At 39.6% G+C, this 15093-nt stretch overlaps 1 long non-coding RNA gene across 1 annotated transcript; it reads right to left on the bottom strand.

The window, feature by feature from the left end:
- Nucleotides 1-770: 770 nt before the first annotated feature.
- Nucleotides 771-14373, bottom strand: LOC124878941. Its single transcript, XR_007040901.1, has 3 exons — nucleotides 14277-14373; nucleotides 6996-7063; nucleotides 771-1550 (listed from the first exon to the last, which is right to left on the bottom strand). It is a non-coding gene; the product is annotated as an uncharacterized LOC124878941 (long non-coding RNA).
- Between the last annotated feature and the right edge of the window lie 720 nt (nucleotides 14374-15093).

Raw genomic sequence — 15093 nt, 5'->3', positions numbered from 1 at the left:
AGATAGAAACTAAAAACACCTAACAGAGGAATCCAAGGAAGTAACAAATGTCTATAAACACAGAGATGAAGCTAATATGAAACTCACAACCTTAACACTGACAGATCATGACAGAATCAATCTATCGATATGATTGAAGTTATTTGATTACATATTTCTGGATTTAAGATGATATCTTGTTTAAACAGGTTCTGGTTCTGCTGGTATAAATAAACTGAACAGATCTCAATCAAAATAGAAAAGTATTGATGCTATTTTAATAAAGTTAAAAACATTTAAATGTATAAGTCAGATTTTTACTGACTTTAGTTAAGGAAAGCTCTCGGGAGATGAATAAAGTGACTCTGGAAACTCCAACCTGCTTGAACAGATGAGGTTTATTTTCATGGTTCCAGGTGGAGAACAGAAGCCAAATAAGATGTAGCTGGAGTTAAGAAAATAAATTATATTAAACCAAAATCAGGTCTGCATTGTTTAAAGGCTCAAATGAGAGCTTGATATGTTGGTGTTCTGATAATTTCTGGGTTGTTTATTATTATTGTTTAGGTCTTGCCATATTAGCTCATTCCTTTGTATTGAGTTTTTCTTTTAACTTATTTCTTGTGTTCAGTTCTTTTGCATTTCAGTTCAGACTCAAGTTAGTTTTAAATTTTTCCCTTTAGGTTAACAGATCCTCAGGATTAGTTTCATTCTCTCCTCCTCTGTTCATCGTTCTTCTTCAGCTGTTCAGCGTCCCTCTAATTAAACTCACCTGGTTTCAAAGTCACTCTTCAGTCCTCAGTATTTAAGCTCCTTTGTTCTCATCATTCTCTGCAGGGTTTTTTCTGCTGTTTTTACCCTGGTTTCATGTCCAGCCATTAAATTCTCCTTGTCATCATGATTCCTCTGAGTTCCTGTCTGTATTTTGGTTTTTCAAACATCTTGAGCAGAAATATTAAACATTGTTAATGCTGAAGGAATATTTACCTTAAAATGTGAATTTCCTGAATTGATGGATAAGTATATGTAGCTGATAATGCTAACAAAATGTTATTTTGTTTTGTATGAATTATCTTTATTCTAGAACCAACGTATTTTGTTAGTTTTCAGCTTGTTCTTGCAAGGTTAAATCTTTTCTCAACAGCTTGAAGTTGATGTGCTAATTTAGATACATTTTTAAAAAGTTACTTTAGAAACTTAAATGTTTAGCCATATATCATTTGAAGGGTAAATGAGGAGGTGTGAATGTGAGAAAATGACAAAGCAAAGGAAAATAACAGTTTAGATAAAACAACAAAAAACAGGATAAAACAACTCGCTGAGTTTCATGATGTCAAAGAAGAACATTTATGAACCTGGAGTTTATGAGAATAAAGAGCTGATGAGATTCAACGTTTTATCAGAGTCTCTTTAAAAACACCAAATACTTCTTCAGCTACTCAGGACAAATGTGAGGGAGGTAGATGTTTGACCTTCGCTTCGTAAATATCCCATTAGATGTTAGTGATGACAGTCTGAGGTGTTGGAGCAATTCACTTCTTTGGTTTCAGGTCAAATGCATGAAGTCCTCTCTGTTAAAACCAAATACAAAATTATAAAAATGTAAAATAGAAATTCCAGTCAAACTGATTACGTTTTATATTTGCTGAGGGTTTTCATCAGCCTCTATGCAGATAATAAATCAAAATGTATTTAATTTATAAAATATTTTCATTCATAGGAATTCACCATGACAAATCTTCAGTTATCTCAGTAAATGCCTGAAACCTTCAATCAGCTCCTGAAAGGTGTGGGGTTTTATATGTCGGTGTTATGGGCTATTAATTGACGTTCTTAAATCTACATTTATTGAATTACTGACCTCTGAACCTTCATGTGCTCCCTCTGAAACTGATCCCTCCTGGATCTGCCAATCCTAAACCAGAAGGGTGTAGTGGTAAAGACCTGGCAGTTCCAGTGGCAGAGGAGCCGCCACAGCCTGCCGCAGGGTGGCGCTGGGTGGCAGACCGGCCATAAAAACTTGCCAATGCCGTTGCCGCTGTTTTTGTGGAAGCTGATGCTGATTATTGGCAAACGGGATGTCATTATTGTTATAGCCTGTTACCTTTAAATAATGATTTCATTATTGATTATTATTTAATAAACAGCTTTAGACCCATAACATAAGGTGATTGTATTTACTTGATATGGAAAATAAATAGCACTATGTGTTTATGTGTGACGTGCTGAAAGGATGATGATTTATTGCACAAACAGCTGGTTTATTATAGAGCATGAGAACTGGGCGGATGAATACGATGACAGCTCTCCAACTGAGCTTTAAACTTTTATTTTTGAAAAAAGGAGGACTACAAAAAATTCAGCTCAGAAATTATTGATGTACAAAATCTAAACAATTTTACTAGGTTTGAGGCAGACTAATTAGTCTTTGTGGACACTAAAGAGTATAGCCAAAGTAAATGTACAACAGTTACCCTCGTGGCAGCCTTATGGCCGGGACATCCTGCCTGTTTTTAAGCATTTATTTATAATTTTCCGCTGATGCTCTATAATAAACCAGCTGTTTGTGCAATAAATCTTCATCACACTTTCAACACGTCACACAAACACATAGTGCTATTTATTTTCCATGTCAAGTAAATACAATCACCTTATGTTATCGGTCTAAAGCTGTTTATTAAATAATAATCAATAATGACATCATTATGTAAAGGTAACAGGCTATAACAATAATGACATCCCGTTTGCCGATAATCAGCATCAGCTTCCACAAAAACAGCAGCAACCGCATTGGCAAGTTTTTACGGCCGGTCTGGCACCTTCTGGCACCTTCGAGGAATCCCCTGCCACCCTGCGGCAGACTGTGGCAGTTCTGCCACCGGAACTGCCAGTTCTGCCACTGCCACCAATGTATCTCGGCCCTGCTGCATCCCACCCGTTGAGATCCAGTCTAGCCCCGCTTTCCTGCACTGACGCCAACAAGTAAACCGACGGCCTGAGCCCCCCACTTCCAGCGATCAGATCACGGCCAGATTAACAGATTACTCCCACCGCTCAGGTCGCTATGCAACGAACAACACCGCCTTCTTGGCCTACGTCATTTCAAAGAAGGAACAGGAGATGGAGTTGCCCCGGAAGATGAGGAGGAATTCTGCAACTTTGCGGACACCATCCTGGACCTCTGTGCGGCATCGGCTGTGTGCTTCTCCCGCATCGCTGCGTGGCAGACCTTTCTGCAGCGACAGATGTGGCTTCGGCTCTCCTCCTCCGTTGTTCGGCCCTCATTTCCAGACCGTGATGGAGCAGCTGCGGATGTCCCAGGATGACCTGGAACGGGTCAGAGGGCATGGGTCTCTTAGTCGCCCCGGCATCCGACCCTCCCATACCACCGGCCGCTGGCGGCATGTCCTTGATCAGCGGCATCAGCAGAGGCGTCCCACGGTTCCCATAATCCCTCCGCCCGCCGCACCTTCCACTCAACCTCAGCCGCAGCAGCATCGCAGGTCTCCTGGTCCAACCCTCCGCAAGAGTCACGGTGGAGGTTCAAGAAATCCCTGTTTGGGAGCATGTGTGTGATTATGTTGATTGTTTTGGAATAAAACACAGAAATGTTCTCTAAGAGGCAGCGATCCAGCTGTATTTTCCTTACACACAACTTTCACACTGAATGAGACTTTTAAAAGGTTGTTTAAAGTCAATCTATTTCTTTAATTGGTTGTTTAGAAGGTGCCACAATCTCACAGTTTCAAAGCAGCCCTCTTCTGTTTCTCCATCTGAACATGACTCAACGAGAGCATGTTTTACACAGGGGCCAACAGGGGCCAGTGCCCCTGTAGAACCGGCCCTGGCCCCTGTTGCGGCCCCTGTGTTGAAGAGATAATTAATTTCCTAATGTGATATGCGCTGATACGGAAACTACAACTAATACCCACAGCGTTGCACACGAAGCCTTTAGAGTGCTGCACACTTGTTTAGTCGCACATTTCTAAATGAGAAGAGAAAGAAAGAGTTAAAAAAAAAAAAGAGCACCACTACAAATTGTTAAAGATGACAGAAAAGACATAAAGAGACGGAGGTTAGCAATATGGTTTAGTTTTGTGATGACAATGTTAGGCTTGTAGTCACGTGTTATTGTTTATTGCAATGAAATCCTGTTTTATTCTGTTTCAATGCTCTTAATCCAGTTCTTACAGAGGAACTGATTTCATTTTTCCTTCATTATATTACTTTAACAGTTAATTAAAGATTAAAGAAGTTTTTTCCACTTTTAGCCTTAGCCATATTGAGATAGGATCACAGTTTTCACCTTTTAGACATTATCTATTACTTTTTGGCAGCACTGGGAACATCAGTGGTCATGAAAGAAAAGATCCTGAGAGTGAAGAGGAACATAAAGTGGTGTGAAAACGTTTTTGCCCCTTCCTGATTTCTTTTTTTTGTGTCACACTTAAGTATTTCAGATCATCAAACCAATTTAAATATTAGCCAAAGACAACACATGTAAACACAAAAAAACTGTTTTTAAATGAAGACTTTTATTAAGGGAGAAACAAATCCAAACCTATATGATCCTGTGAGAAAAAGAACCCAAGTTTCAGCTTGAGGTCAGGAACAGATGACTGAACCTTTTCCTTCAGGATGTTTTGGTCGACAGCAGACTTCATGTTTCCATTCATCACAGCAAGTCTTCTAGATCCTGAAGGAGCAAAACAGCCCCAGACCATCATCCTACCACCACCATATTTACTGTTGGTATGATGGATGTTCTTTTTATGACATGCAGTATTACTTTTACACCAGATGTAACAGGACACACACCTTCCAGAAAGTTCAAGTTTTGTCTTGTTAGTCCACGGAGTATTTTTCTAAAAATCTTGGGGATCATCAAGATGTTTTCTGGAGAAACTCAGACAAGCCTTAATATTCTTTCTGCTCAGCAGTGTTTTTGTCTTGGAGCTCTGTCATGCAGGCCATTTTTGCTCAGTGTCTTTCTTATGGTGGAGACATGACCTCTGACCTAACTGAGGCAAGTGATGCCTGCAGTTCTTTGGATGTTGAGGGGTCTTTTGTGACCTCTTGGATGAGTCGTTGCTGAGCTCTTGTGGTAATTTTGGTCGGCAGAAGCTCCTGGGAAGGTTCACCCTTGTTCCACTTTTACTACAATTTATACTGTTTAGTCATTACAATACCTGATCAAATTTGGACAATGTGCTGAAGTCCTAATGAGGGTTCATCCTTGGCATCGTTGACAGCAACAACCACCACATCTACTTACCTCCCTGAAAACTACAATAGAGCGACAGGTCAGAGGCCTCAGAAATAATCTGTCACAGCTGCAGTCAGACTGAAAAAAGTCATAAAATGTGTTGCTTTGAAGGAACTAATAGGAAGAAAGTTAAAAATGCTAATAAAGATGTTGAGGGTTGTTGGACCACTTGTTTGCTGAGTATTGGATTATCTGCCCATTGTTGGACGTCACTGTGCCCCTCCAATGGCATCGGCCATTTTGTACCCAGGACAGCCCGCTCCTACATATCCCATCAAGCATTGCGACTGATATGACTGGGCGTCCCCAGTCTGACGTCACAGGATGCTATATAGGAGGCGCTCATGTTTGAAAAGCTGCCTTCCGCTGGAAACGATCTGGTGATCGAAGCGCACCACTTTAAGAAAAGAACTTTGTGAAGAGTTTCATTCATTCTCTCTCGTTGGACAACGAACTATTCATAACTGAAGTTTTTGGACTAAGAAGGCCAGAGATTTCACTGTTGCCGATCGAAGACGTGAGTTAACACGTAACTGGAGACACGGAGTTTCGGAGAGACGAACCGCTACCGTGTTTCATTTCCAAGTCGACTTTGATGGTCAGATCATATTTTTCCTTTTTGTCAAGAAGACCGAAGGACAAAGACTGACCGTTCCCCTGAAGTTAATTGTGGACGCACAATTAACTCAACCCCACGTTTCCTCGCTCGAATTCCCTCGCTCAGGAAGAAGACGAGACAAGTAAAACCCATTTCTTTTTTTTTATTTCTTTATTACGAGGCCTGGGCAGGGTCAGAGGTTGTAGAAGCGATCAGAATCGCTGGTTAGAATCTCATGTGTTCTGAATAATATGTGCATGTAACCTTGCTTGTTGAAACTTTGATGTGTTATGTAATATCGGGATCCGCCGTGTTCCCCAGAGCTGTTTGTGTTTACTATCTGAACGCAGGTGCGTTGCAAAACTGGACTGTTAAAACGACCTCATGGTAAAATTCTCCATTTTACCTTTGTCTTCAATCTCACTGTGCTAGCTTGCCGCCAAAAGTTATCAATCCTTTGTTTCAGGAGTAAAGGGGGAAGTTTTATGATCAGAAGATCATAAAAGACACTCTAAGCTGCGCTCCAACCCCCCACCAGTCATCACCACACCCCCCTTTTCATATCCTCTCCTTTCCTCTGTTGTGCCATAAGCTGCTGGTTGACTCAATACATACCCACTACCGTTTGTTGATTTTGCTTATTTAGATGTGTTTACCCCTGTGTATGTAGAATTTTGCATGTTGAGTAGGTGAAAATTAATAAATATTCACATAGATAAAGAGAGAGCGTTTGGTGTTTCATTGTGTGCAAAAAGTGATGTGTCAGTCAAAATAAGGTTCAAGTTCCACACGTTTCGGCAGAAACGGTCGATTAAACAGCGACATCTCCGGCAATAGTTATTAACTATTACGGAGTATTTAACGGTTGTAATTGTCAGAGGCGTCGAGCCACAATTACAACACCAGAAATATCTCTGGTCTCGATTCGTAAATGAGGATTTATGGTTAAGAAATTAATTTTGTCAGATTATGATTTGTAATTATAATTATTGATCAAGATTATTCAATCAATAATCATACTCCCAACAGGGTATAACAAGAGAAATTTTTACAGTTTAATTATACATATCACTATATTTTTGGTTTTATACAAAATTTTATATATTTAAAAATGTATATTTAAATAAACCATTTATAGGTAGATTGCCTTACCAAGGTCGGCTGTGCTGCATTTGGATGCACCAATCGATCTGAGAAAGGGATCAGAAGGTATGGCTTCCCTAAAGACGTTGAGAGAAGAAAGAAATGGTTGGCTCAAGTCAGCAGGAGCAACCTCACCATCACCAGAGGTCCTAATAACAGAAAACTGTGTGCTGTAAGTTAAATCTGCACTCAAACATTTTCAATTACGGCTCAACATGTTTACTGTCAAATGCACAGGGCCTCAATGATTGTAAAATGTTAAAGGAAATAAACAAATAAATCACTCTACAGGCACACTTTGAGAGAGGGCAGTTTGCAAAGACAAAAACAGGTAAAGTAAGACTGAATGTTGATGCTGTTCCGACTCTTTTTGTTCATCGCTCAGAACCAATGAAGAGGAAGGATCCTGGACCACCGAACCTCCACTGCAAGTTGATCCACTGATCAGTGACCAGATACTGTACTAAAGTAAACGTTGGTATGAAATGAGTTAAATAAGTTTCATCTTTTTTATTTAACAATCCTCATGCTAACAGTGCCATTATCATTTCAGACATTGAGGAAGAAAGCAACAGAAATGAAGAGCGTGAGATAAGGGAAAGTGAGGAGGGAAAAACAGATGAAACTAGAAAAATTTGCATTTCCTGCGAAAATGCAGTGTGAATGCTGTAAGCTGAATTTTTTAGCTGAAAGCTGGCAGAAACGAGCTGAAATTGACTGCAGAAAATCTGCTGAAATCTGATAAATTAGTAGAAATAGAAACAGCAAAGAAAAACTGTCATCTGATCTGTTTGAGCAGGAAGACTATTAGCTATAAAACAGCTTAACAATGTAAAGTTACCTCAAAACTACTTGTTGAAAGAGTTGTTGAAATGCAAGAACTGACAAAAACTTTAAAAAAGCAGGAAATAGCTGCCATAGATGAGCTGAAAAAGCAGACTGAAGCAAAAACATATCCTAAGTTGAAGTCAGAGCTAAAATACATAAAAAATAAAATAAATTTCAGAAAATATGAACTAACAACAAATAAGCTGAAGAAACACAAAAACAAACAAGTGTTCTTCAGCTAAGAGAGAAGAGAGGAGAAAGAGAAGCTACAATGCTAACATTAGCATATTAGCTATCACTAGCATGAAGGCTGATATTAATTTAACCCATCTACCATGCAAAAAGCAATATAGAAGCTAAAATTAGCTAAAATACTAATGCTTACTACAGCGTATATTCAAAGGTCTATGAAATTTCCCTTTAAAATTATTCACTCTTCAGCATTCATACAATAATAATAGTAATAAACTAGAACATTTCTGAAGAAATTTAGACGGGCCTGCCTCTTGGTGCGTGCTTCTCGGACCAGAGCCAACGGTTGGGTCTGAGGTACAGAACCAAAGCAACAGAACGGTGTGCATCATGACTGAGGGTAGAAGGTTAAGATGTCTATCTAGACCTGTTCTTGTTTCACCTGTAATCATGCGTCCTTGCATTGCTTTGGCAGTCGCCAATAAATAAAGAGTCCAGTTTAGAGATGTGTACTAAAGGCTGACATTTTTCCAGGAATCCCGCCCGCGGGATGAGAGACAGCATCAGTAAAGATCACGTGATTGGGACGGTACAGGTTAAAAATGAACGGGAGCTAACCAATAGGAGGGAAATAAACTAGGATCAATTGTTTTTGGAAATGTAAAACTGAGACTTTGTTATAAACTTTAAGAAAAAAAAAAAAAAACTTGGATCCACGCAGCCATTGTGTAGTTTTTTTCCCAAGAAGCCTTAACTATAATGCGAGTCAAACGAACTACACGACCCACAAGCCAACAGTGCTTCTGATCGATTCAGAATGGAGGGAGCAAACGCAGGTGGAGAACTGGACGTGGTAAAATTGGATTTGTAACGTAAAATCAGAAGTAAATACTTATCTATTAAACTCATAGAGCTGACAGGAAAGTCTAAAATATTACCGAACTTCAGGAGAGTTGAATGTAGCGGTTTTAACACGCAGTCTGCTGCTTGTAAAACGGGTTTAGTCGTAATCAAGTTCACCAGTGATTAAGACACACTTGTAAGTCAAATTCGGGATTAAATCAGCTCTGCTTCTCTTCATTCATCAAACCAAAAGTACCATCACATGTCAAGTCTCATCTGACCAACAAAATTGCTGCATGTGCTCTAAAGATTTAAGAGCCTTTACCACAGTAGAAGGGAAAGGTACGGAGCCCGCGAAGGGACATGGGGGATTTCTTTTTCTTTTACAGAGGCAAGACTTTTTTGTTCGTTCGCAAAAGTTGTTCATCGCCTTGAGAAAGCTGTGCATTTTGGAACAGCAGCACATTTGACAAACTGCTCACAAAACAAACAGCGCTGATATGGATTATTTGTCATATGCAGGTTAACACGCAGTAAACAATGCGATTAAATGCTTAGGATAAGAAGAACCGTTCAAATCACGATAAAAACAAAAACACTAATGGCGTACAAAAAAAAAGTACACATCATGCAGCAGCAATAAGGAAATAAAGTGTCACAGATGTGGTTTCATGCAGTATTATTGTCCAGAGTTCAGTAGTTTGACAGCTTGTGGATAAAAACTGTCTTTAAGTCTGATTGAAGATCATTTTATTTAAGGCCGATTTCAAAATAAAACTCAATACATCTCAAAAACGGGTCCCACAAAGTATTGCGAGATAACGCAAAAAGTATTGCGTGGGGACGTAAAAAGAGAAAGAAATCCCCATGTCCCCTCGCCGGCTCCGTAGTAAGGCTTCATCAAAGGAAGATATTAAATAAATATGCTGTGAAATAGAAAAAAATTAAATGTTCAATTTATTTTAATACATCATTAAATATTAAGTGTACCACTAATTACGTCATGTCATCTTTAAAATTATACTTAATTATTCAATGGCACATTTAATTGCATAATAGTCCATTTTATGATATAATGGTACATTTATTGTTTCTAATGATGTATTAAATAAATAAATGGTTCCTTTAATTTAATGGCACATTTAATGTTACATTTCTTTCATGTTACATTTACTTTACTTATGGGACATTCACAACATTTATTTATTTAATGATGATTTTATTGTATTAATTTTGTCCAGTTTGACCCTCCATTCTTGATGCCTGTATAGGAGGTCATGTCAGAATTTGAATCAGGTGTTCTGGAGCAGACACACATCTAAAACTTGCAGAGAAGGGGTCCCTGAGGACCAGGGCTGTGAACCATTGAGGTACAGTTTCTAAATTATGAAGGTAATGCCTTTTTGTCCTTTTGTTCACCAAGTACAGTTCTCTTACTAGGTGCATTTTTCTTTCATTTCAGCAATTTGAAACATAAAAGTGATGTCATTGTTCAAAGGAAACAATCACTTAATAAATGAGTAAAATACAACTATATACATTTTGTTTATTCAGCTAAGATAGGCATGGTCTGTTTCCTTGTTTGATATTTTATTATTTCTTCATTATTATTCTTTTTACTTTAACTGACCTTTACTACAACTAAAAACAGGGACCTAACTGGTCCTTCAAACAAAGAAATTGCAAAAAGACTAAATGAAGAAAACAAAAATGGGAGAGTCACCGGAGTGGGAGTCAATTTACCAGGAGTGGGATGGGACAGGATTTATTTTTTTTTTTGCTGGCCTGGGATTGGGATGGGACAAGACATTTTTCTGTGGGAGCGGGATGGGACAGGAGAGAAAATCCACTCTCGCGTCACCCTCTAATGTGTAGTAATAGGTGCCACCAGGCAATGGCATGGGAGTCAGGCCACTCACTGTTCTCCCTTCATTGCTATGGCAGGCCCCAACTAAGGAATGTTGAGGCTTTTATTTCGTAAATATCAGTGAGTTTATTTTGAAAGGATAAAGTAGATCCATTTCCATCACAGAGTCCCGGCAATAGTGTTAAGACCAATGCTGCAATTATCGCTGTGTGAAATATGAAGACGTTTATTTTGTAGGGTATATCTAGGTTTTGAAAGTCCAGTATAGTTGTCCTTTTAGGTCTGGCGTACGTCCACTACAGGTCCTTCTCAAAATATTAGCATATTGTGATAAAGTTCATTATTTTCCATAATGTCATGATGAAAATTTAACATTCATATATTTTAGATCCATTGCACACTAACTGAAATATTTTAGGTCTTTTATTGTCTTAATACGGATGATTTTGGCATACAGCTCATGAAAACCCTAAATTCCTATCTCAGAAAATTAGCATATCATTAAAAGGGTCTCTAAACGAGCTATGAACCTAATCATCTGAATCAACGAGTTAACTCTAAACACCTGCAAAAGATTCCTGAGGCCTTTAAAACTCCCAGCCTGGTTCATCACTCAAAACCCCAATCATGGGTAAGACTGCCGACCTGACTGCTGTCCAGAAGGCAACTATTGACACCCTCAAGCAAGAGGGTAAGACACAGAAAGAAATTTCTGAACGAATAGGCTGTTCCCAGAGTGCTGTATCAAGGCACCTCAGTGGGAAGTCTGTGGGAAGGAAAAAGTGTGGCAGAAAACGCTGCACAACGAGAAGAGGTGACCGGACCCTGAGGAAGATTGTGGAGAAGGGCCAATTCCAGACCTTGGGGGACCTGCGGAAGCAGTGGACTGAGTCTGGAGTAGAAACATCCAGAGCCACCGTGCACAGGCGTGTGCAGGAAATGGGCTACAGGTGCCGCATTCCCCAGGTCAAGCCACTTTTGAACCAGAAACAGCGGAAGAAGCGCCTGACCTGGGCTACAGAGAAGCAGCACTGGACTGTTGCTCAGTGGTCCAAAGTACTTTTTTCGGATGAAAGCAAATTCTGCATGTCATTCGGAAATCAAGGTGCCAGAGTCTGGAGGAAGACTGGGGAGAAGGAAATGCCAAAATGCCAGAAGTCCAGTGTCAAGTACCCACAGTCAGTGATGGTCTGGGGTGCCGTGTCAGCTGCTGGTGTTGGTCCACTGTGTTTTATCAAGGGCAGGGTCAATGCAGCAAGCTATCAGGAGATTTTGGAGCACTTCATGCTTCCATCTGCTGAAAAGCTTTATGGAGATGAAGATTTCATTTTTCAGCACGACCTGGCACCTGCTCACAGTGCCAAAACCACTGGTAAATGGTTTACTGACCATGGTATCACTGTGCTCAATTGGCCTGCCAACTCTCCTGACCTGAACCCCATAGAGAATCTGTGGGATATTGTGAAGAGAACGTTGAGAGACTCAAGACCCAACACTCTGGATGAGCTAAAGGCTGCTATCGAAGCATCCTGGGCCTCCATAAGACCTGAGCAGTGCCACAGGCTGATTGCCTCCATGCCACGCCGCATTGAAGCAGTCATTTCTGCAAAATGATTCCAGACCAAGTATTGAGTGCGTAACTGTACATGATTATTTGAAGGTTGACGTTTTTTGTATTAAAAACACTTTTCTTTTATTGGTCGGATGAAATATGCCAATTTTGTGAGATAGGAATTTTGGGTTTTCATGAGCTGTATGCCAAAATCATCCGTATTAAGACAATAAAAGACCTGTATAGAACTGTAAGAATAAAATATTTCAGTTAGTGTGCAATGAATCTAAAATATATGAATGTTAAATTTTCATCATTACATTATGGAAAATAATGAACTTTATCACAATATGCTAATATTTTGAGAAGGACCTGTAGATATACCTGGTTGCTATTCTAAAATCATTATGTATGCTATTATCAACTTAAAAAATCAATACAAACTATGGAACGCTGAGGCTTTTATTTTGAAAGTTTCATTAAGCCATATTTGAAAGGACCAGCATACTCCCATTTCCAACACTGGGTGAACTCCAACAGTAGTGTAATGCCCAGTCCTGCAATGATATATAGTTTAAAATGTAAAGGCTTTTATTTTGTAGAGCATGTTTTGTCTTATTTTGAAAGTCCAGCAAAGTTGTCCTTTCAGGTCTGGGTTAGTTCCATTAGTTGTTCTAAAATCATTGTCTATGCTATTATCAGCTTAAAAAAATCATTGGTAACTATGGAAGTTTGAGGCTTTTATTTTGAAAATTTCAGTAAGCCTTATTTTAAAGGGCTGACCTGGTCCTATTTCCTATACAGGATGAGCTCCAACATTAGTGTGAAGCCCAGTGCTGCAATATTCTATAGTTTAAAATGTAACGGCTTTTATTTTGTAGAGCATGTTTTGTCTTATTTTGAAAATCTAGCAGGTTTGTCCTTTCAAGTCTGGGTTATTTCCATTGGTCATATAGAACATGCTTGCTTGTCTGAAATCATTGTTTATGCTATTATCAGCTTTAAAAAAAAAAAAATTGTAAATATGGAAGGCTGATGTTCAGTGTGAAAAAAAATGCTTTTATTTTGTAGAGTATGTGTAGGTCTTATTTTGAAAATCTATTGTGGTTGTCAGCTATGACTGACTTATTGTGAACACTCATGGAAGCTTCTGGCCTGATCTCAGCCTCAGAGCCGCTCTCTGTCAGAGGTTACTTAAGGTCACTGGCAGCTGTGTTCTGTTGCTATGGTAACTAATGAGCGCCCAACAGCTGCTGTTTCTCAGTCACGCAGCACCACACTTTGTATCTCATCATGGCCTGGCTTTATAACATGGTGGCACATACTCCCGAACTACTGCCCATAACTCGGAAACCGTAGGGGCTATCAACGTCATTCTTGGATCGTTTTTCTCAGAACGGACAGGGGAATGTGAATATTAACACGTTTTTGTTGAAAATGTAATAATAAAGGTAGAAATGTGATGTAATTTCCGCAAAAAAATCAGGATGGTTGTTAACATCCGGTAGTCGCTGAAAGCGCCCGCTATGCTAGCTAGTCACCTCACCGCTCTTTTTGTTATTTATATGTGAGTCTCTTCTACTCATCACTTGTCCATTTACATATCCTAAACATGACATGCAAACGGGCAAAATTGTTGTTTCAACAACGTACGGACAGCAGGTCCAACCACCACTGCTGTGTGCCTTTCTGGACTGCATCAACGAAGTCCAATTCTTACCTGAGCTTTCACACCTTTCCAAAGGACTCCCTATTGCAGAAGCAATGGGCTGTTAAGATCAGGAGAGATCATTTTATCGTCACAAATACTTCCCGAGTGTGTTCACGACATTTTGTTACTGCTGATCTGATCGAGCCTCCCACTCCTGCTGGACGTCGACGACTGCAACCTGGAGCTGTTCCTGTGCTTTTTCATTGGAATAACTATAATATTCCAACACCACGACTTGGAGTACGGGAAAGAACAGAGCGTCCACCGAACACCGATCTAACAGTGATGCAGACTGACCCTGATGAAGATGACCCAGGGTCCTGTCATGAACATGACTACCGAGCCAGTACTGAGCCCGCTGCCCTTCATCTCTCCCTCAACGAAGACGAGGAGATATCAAAGCTCTGAAAACAGATAGAGGACTTGACCATCAGCAGCACGTTCTGTTTGAAGAGGTTTTCTGTGTCTGATGAGGACATACGATTCTTTACCAGGTAATTAAAATATCCACAGTATGTGAGTTAGAACCATAGATCAGCAGAGCTATTACATGAAGAGCAGTAAAAATAACATTATCTGTGGACTATACTGACTATAATTCTTAAATGTCCAAGAGTTGGATAATAGAGATGACAATTAAGATCAAATGACTACATATTTACAAATCAGTGAGTATTGCTGGGAATTATGTCAAGCTTGTTTTGGTTATCAGAGATGATCTGAGTTATGACTGACTGTAATTTCAACCAGGCAAGTTATAAAAATTGGAGGCAGCTCATGTCATCTGTCTACAGCTCAGTGATAGTAATCCAGATGTGCAATACATTAGATGAGAGGCACAGGACAATGTGAGGAGATAGTATAAGTACTGGATGGGCCTTCTCTGGGGTCTGAAATAAGATGTGAATGAATTAGCCTGATCAATATAACTTATATGTTTCACAGATTTGCAAGTCATGCCCACCTGATGGGTTTTTGGAAGCAAATAGAGCCAGCCACCCTCAACATTATACGGGTTACAAGGGCACAGAGCGTCACAAAGACTGATCAAGTCCCTCACTCTGCCAGTGCAATGGTAAATGTTTTCCTGTTGTCCTTACAAAACATTGTTTTT

This window comes from Girardinichthys multiradiatus, chromosome 13 (assembly GCF_021462225.1).
Source record: "Girardinichthys multiradiatus isolate DD_20200921_A chromosome 13, DD_fGirMul_XY1, whole genome shotgun sequence".
Lineage (NCBI taxonomy): Eukaryota > Metazoa > Chordata > Actinopteri > Cyprinodontiformes > Goodeidae > Girardinichthys > Girardinichthys multiradiatus.
Note: the sequence above shows the minus strand (reverse complement) of the source record. Positions and strands in the feature narration are given on the sequence as shown.